Here is a 6,321-nt window from a genome sequence, read left to right as displayed (position 1 = left end):
AGAACAGGGCTTGCTTCAGCCCCAGCTTTGCTGGTGGAAGAGCTCATCATCCTGGACTGCCTGACCACTGCAGCACCTGCATTGCAGCTGCCAAAGAGGAATCTGGTTGGAGGTCTGTGACTAGTGGACTCCCTCAGGGGTCAGTACTGGGACTGCTGTTGTTCAACATCTTCATCAACGACCTGGATGAGGGTATAGAATGTACCCTCAGCAAGTTTGCTGATGACACTAAGCTGGGAGGAGTGGCTGACACACCAGAAGGCTGTGCTGCCATTCAGAGAGACTTAGACAGGCTGGAGAGTTGGGAGGGGAGAAACATGATGAAGTTCAACAAGGGTAAGTGTAGAGTTTTGCATTTGGGGAAGAGCAACCCCATGTCCCAGTACAGGTTGGGGGCTGAACTGCTGGAGAGCAGTGTAGGTGAAAGGGACCTGGGGGTCCTGGTGGACAGGAGGATGACCATGAGCCAGCAATGTGCCCTTGTGGCCAAGAAGGCCAATGGCATCCTGGGGTGCATTAGAAAGGGTGTGGTTAGTCGGTCAAGGGAGGTTCTCCTGCCCCTCTATTCTGCATTGGTGAGGCTGCATCTGGAGTATTGTGTCCAGTTCTGGGCCCCTCAGTTCAAGAAGGACAGGGAACTTCTTGAAAGAGTCCAGCACAGAGCCACAAAGATGATTAAGGGACTGGAACATCTCCCTTACAAGGAAAGGCTGAGGGAGCTGGGTCTCTTTAGCTTGGAGAAAAACAGACTGAGGGGTGACCTCATCAATGTTTACAAATGTGTAAGGGGTAATGAGTGTCAGGAAGATGGAGTTAGGCTTTTCTCAGTGATGACCAAGGACATCACTGGACAAGGATGTAATGGGTGGACAAGGGGTAATGGGTGCAAATTGGAGCATAGGAGGTTCAAGGTGAATATCCGAAAAAATTTTTTTACTGTGAGAGTGACAGAGCACTGGAACAGACTGCCCAGGGAGGTTGTGGAGTCTCCTTCACTGGAGACATTCAAAACCCACCTGGACGCGTTCCTGTGTGATGTGCTCTGGGTGACCCTGCTCTGGCAGGGGGGTTGGACTAGATGATCTTTTGAGGTCCCTTCCAACCCCTATGATTCTATGATTCTATGATTCATGAGGTTTCCCCTGGTACGGCTCAAAGAACCAGCCAGAGTGGCAGAGGCGAGTTTAAATTAACCTGTATAATTTTGTCTGAAGCAAACATAGAGAACTGCACTCTAATTACTCCACCTGCCATCTAAGGGGGAGCTACCTCAAGTGGGAGGGGTAGGTGAGAGCAGTGAGAGTGAAAACCTCTTCCAGCACTGGGTCCAGAAGAAGAAAAGTCTTTGTGGCCCAATGCATGCAGGAAACCCCTCCTAGAAATCCCTCAAGTTAGCAGGGCAGACAGCAGCTGCACACCTTCCTAGCAGCAGGCAAAGAGGCTTTGCTGAGCCCAGAGGAACGGAGATGTGAAGTTTGTGGGCTTTGTGTATTAAAAAAAAACAGAGAGGACCTTGAAGTCTTACTGTGCAAAGGAGCAAAAGAAGCCAGTAGGACTGACTGCAAATGCCTGCATGCACAGTGCAGGTCAGAGGTAGAAGAAGGTTCCCCTCAAGGGGGCCAAGGCCAGGAGGACACCAGGGAAATAGATGTTGGACATACTGGGAGATGGGAGTGCCATGAGAAACTTCCAAGCAAAACGGCAACTTGCATGACCAAGTGTCTGCCCTATTGCAAGAGAGAAAATAGAGAAAATCAGAAGAGTCCACTGGCTCTCAGTGCTTCAACGTGGCAACTGGCAGCATCAGTCTGCAGCCCCTGCAGCCCCCAGATACCAAGTGTTAGGAAGGAGAGGCACAGCTGTCCCGGTCCACAGGGGTTGCCTCTGCTCACCTACCAGGGCTCACCTCAGAAACAGGCCTGACACCAGGTAGACGGGTGCTGAGCTGCAGGGCTGGCTGTCAGCCAGAGGAATCAGAGCCCTTCTCAGTCTGCAAGGAGGCTGGAGAGGCTGAGGTGGAGCACTGGAAAGGATGCCAGCTGCTTGATGGAAATGCAATCAGTTAAACCCGCTGCTCTCACCTTGGGAAATTCCAGGTTCCTTCCACACATGAAATGTTCCTTTTGCAAACTTGTTTTGGTGGGGTTCCTGTCTACACCCAGGCTGTATAAACAAAACCAGTGCTGGAAGTAGAAGTATCCATACTGTGCTATATGCAGGACTCCCTTCACTTCTTGTGTTAATTGTGGTGTGATGGCCACCCTCTGTCACCTCAGTAACACGCTCAGTTAAATCCAATCCCTTTGAACACCTGTGATGTGAGCAGCACGTGCCATCACATGTGTGGGTCCTCTGAGAAATGGCTGACATTTCCCAAATCAGCTGCTGACAGGTAGCTTGGTGACTCAGCTCTTATGACTTGCTGCTGCTCATCAAGGAGGGTTTTGCCACTTCCACTCTAATTAGCTAATCCTGCAAGGCACACATTTGAGCTGATCTTTCTTCTACACTTCACGGGTCCTTTATGCCATAGCTGAGCTATCAGTGCCTTTCTTTCTTCCATTTCCTTAGAAGGCAGAGAGCTACAGGGTGGCTTTGCCTCAAAGTCACTGTAAACTGGTGATGTGCTGCACTGAGCACAGGCACTACAGAAGGGCTGTGAAAGGAAACCTCCAAACCCTGAAGTCAGAGAGGATCCCACTTCAGGGGAGCAAAAAGCATATCCCAATGTGGAAGTGCCTTGGGGCAGCCAGAGTAACCCTGGTTTGGATGGTAACTATATGATGTTATCCACAACATCTGTGAGAACCCAGGAAAACTTCTCAACAAGGGCCAAGTTTGGGGGCAGAAGCACAGAAACTTATTGAAACTCTGAGCAATGGGGGAAGGCAATTTTCAGGCAAAGTAGATGAGGGCAAAGCGATACAGATGAAGACATTGCCTGAAATTGTTATCCTCAAAGCAAAATTATCCCTGGGTGGAGCCCCTGCAATTTCTACCTGGCTGTACTGGATTTCAGCACAAATGGCTGTGCCATGCACATGCTCTTTTTTTTTTTTTTTTTTTTTAGTGTTTTTCTCAGAAAGCAAAAGTTACAGGAGTGTTTCCTGTGGTAACTTGCAAAGACAAACTCCTGTGCTCTGGCTTGGAAGGAAGACGTTTTTCCATGCCCCCCAGGAACATGCTGGGGAGAAGGCAGGGCTTTCTGGTGGGCTCAGTAGCAGCAAGGAGGAGCGTCTTTCTGTCTTGACACTCTTTTCTTCCTTTAGAGGTGCCTGGCTGCTGCAGGAGCAGGGGGAGAGAGAGGCTGCTGTCCCAGCTCCCGCGGAAGGCTGTGGCGGTGGAGCTGCGCCAGCACCGGCACCAAGCCGCCCATTTGGCCTGGACTGTGGTTTTCTGGGGAATCACCCAGACCAAGGCAAACACAGGGCACACCTGACAGGTCTTATTAAAGCGTTTCTCACTTCCCTAACACGGACAGGCAGTGTCCTCACCACTTGTGGGTCCAAGCTGGACCAAGCCACCTGGGCAGGGTAAGGATGCTCCTGTGGCTCACTGTGGCAGATGAGGGGAAAATCCCACACAGCACAATAAGGCACATAAGGTGCCTTAGGCCATTTTCTGGTTAATACCCACTTTCCTAGGGTTTTTCTCACCCACTTTCACAGTGATTCAAGTGGAAAACACTGTCAGGACCTGATTTCCACTGAGTGTACAGACTCAGAAGACCACATGCTGACCAGAAGGTCAGTGACAATCAGTTGCATTTCCCATCCCAGTCCCCTTTAACCCCTCTGTAGCACTCTGCTGCTCTGGAGCACTGAAGAAGCAGAAGTTTTGGTACACAAAGCTAGGTGCCTTCCCTTAATCCATGTGTTGCTTGGGGTCTCCCCCACTCCTGCTGATCATTTGCCCAGAGGAGGAAACATTTGAGGATGTTTCTAGCCAGTCTGCAGGACTGGACCAGAAAACATGCACATCTAAAAATCAGGTTGGTTAGCTAAGAAAAAAGAATGAAAACAAAGCCCACAGGAACTGCAGGATGGATGTGCCACAGCCCTTATGTGAAGAAAAAAAAAAAGGCACATTCTTCCCAGTTTTTCAGCCAGCTTTGCCTTGCAGCTGAACACAGCAAGAGACCCACATGGTGACAGAAGATCTCCCTGGGCACATTTTTCCTTCCCTTTCCTTTCTTCCATCTTTTTTTTTTTTTCTTTTTTTTTCTTTTTTCTTTCCTTTTTTTCCCTTCTTTCTTCTGCTTGATCCTGCGTGGCAACAGCTGCCTTAAGAGGAAAGCATTACTCTGGCCTCTGCATCCACTGGTTTGGCTTACTCAGCTTCTCCTCGGGGATTTCTAGAGGAAGGTAATCAGCATTGTGGCTAAACCAGCTTCCCTTCAGCAGCCCATAAATAATTCCTGACCTCCAGAAGAGGAGCAAATGCACTTCACTGGGATGAACTATTTCATGCAGTCATGGTACTGCCTGGTCCCCAGCCTGCAGATGGCAGGGGGAGAACCAAAGCTTCTGGTCCAATGTGTTCGTAGCCCCTAATTCTCCAGATCCTGTAGTTGACTAATCAGGTTTGAGGGATTTTAAGGGATTTTCCTCTTTGTGAAAAATGGATTTCTACTAAAGTTAAAAACTCTGTTAGGACTGGTTGTACAGCACCTCTTTTCCATTTGCACACCAAGTCTGTTTTCCCTTGCTCCATACCTGCTTAAAATCAGGAACATTTTGGCCAAAAAAAGTTAGACATTGTGTGGTTTTTAAAAGCTACCTGTGCCCAGAGGCACTGTCTATTATCCTGACAAAATGGTTGAGGATAAAAGGAGGATCCTTTCCTCTTCCTTATACCAGGAGGGTCTCCTGGGGAGGTGAGTCTGCAGAGACTGTCATGAATGGAGCAGAACCGAGTGCTCACCCCGCCTGGGATGCTGCTGTACTTTCCTCCTGGTCAGAGAACACTGTGTGGTCGTGTAATGACAAAGCCACTGCGTTTTAGGAAGAAGAAAAGAGGAAGGAAACTCTGCAAGTCAGGGGTTTCCCGGACTGCGACACTGTCTGTACACACGGTACTTTTGAATGAAGGAGAAATCTGGGAATAGGGAAGCCAGGAGGGGTTTTTGGTACCTTTACTTCTCCTTGCTGAGCCAGTAATTCAGACCCGAGCTGAAGCCGCGGCAGTCCCGCCAGCCCGGGCAGCCCACAGCACTCACCTGGCGGGCCCCCGCCCACCGGGTGGGACCCTGTGGGAGGCACACAGAGCACACAACCTCCCGCCCCACCTCCCTGTGGACCCGCTGACACTACAAAATGCTGCCGGCAGGGCCAGGGCTGACGTGTGACTCTGGGGAAGCTGGGACTGCCCCCTGAGCTCCATCCGCACCCGAGCCCTGCCGGGGCTCCCCAGCAGCAAGCATCGCACCCACCAGTCCTTCCCAGCATCTCCAGTCCTGCGGTGCTGCCAGGAAGCTGGGATCGTGTAGAGCCCTCCCGTCCCTGTGGGGGTTGGGAGCGTTTCACACTCCATGGCACAGAGGGGAGTGCAGGGTGGGGTGCCTACGTGCCTGGGCACAGATAAGCTGCGCTGTCCCCTAACAGCCTGCAAAACCTCACTGCTCACACCCTCTGACTCTGATTTGCCTTTTAATTTGGTCCTAGCAGGCTTTTTTACAAAGCTCACTGAAGAAGCCAACGCCCAGATTTAAGCACCGAGCTGCAGGAGCTCACTCAGCAGGGAGTTCTGCTGTGAAGCCATTATCTGCACTGTAGCGTTGCAGGCACAATTAAGTCTGACCTGCAGCCCTGAGGTAGACAGATGTCACTGCCCATCTGACCACACGAGATAACAGCATAGGCCAGGCCACTCCAGTCTTAGCAGACAAAAGCCCATTATTCACTGTTGGTTAAAAAAAAAAAAAAAAAAAAAAAAAAAAAAAAAAAGGAAAAAGAATAAAAGAAAAGAAAACGCAGACTGCCCCAGGCCAGGGCATCTCCCTGCACTGAGCAGATACCACTTGGCTCTGCTGCAGGAGGTTCAAAGGCACTAGCACACACAATCTTCAGAGGGGGAAAGGACTGTGCACATTCGTACAGATTTCTGCTTTATTTACAGGAGCTGCAATCAAGTCGGTCCTGGGCTTGGGGCCACGCTGCTTGTGGTGCAGCAACGGAGCGTGGGAATTCCCTCCAGGGTGCAGCCCTGTGCTGTAGGTGTGGCACCAGCAAAAACAAGCACAGATTTTCACTGCTCCTTTCAGGGTGGGCCTCGGAGCAGCTCGGGGTGGAGAAAATTGCCTTGACATTTTTATGCTGTTGA

The sequence above is a fragment of the Chaetura pelagica genome, unplaced genomic scaffold (genome assembly GCF_000747805.2).
Source record: "Chaetura pelagica isolate M959 unplaced genomic scaffold, ChaPel_1.0 scaffold11, whole genome shotgun sequence".
Taxonomy (NCBI): domain Eukaryota; kingdom Metazoa; phylum Chordata; class Aves; order Apodiformes; family Apodidae; genus Chaetura; species Chaetura pelagica.
This window is presented reverse-complemented; position numbering follows the sequence as displayed.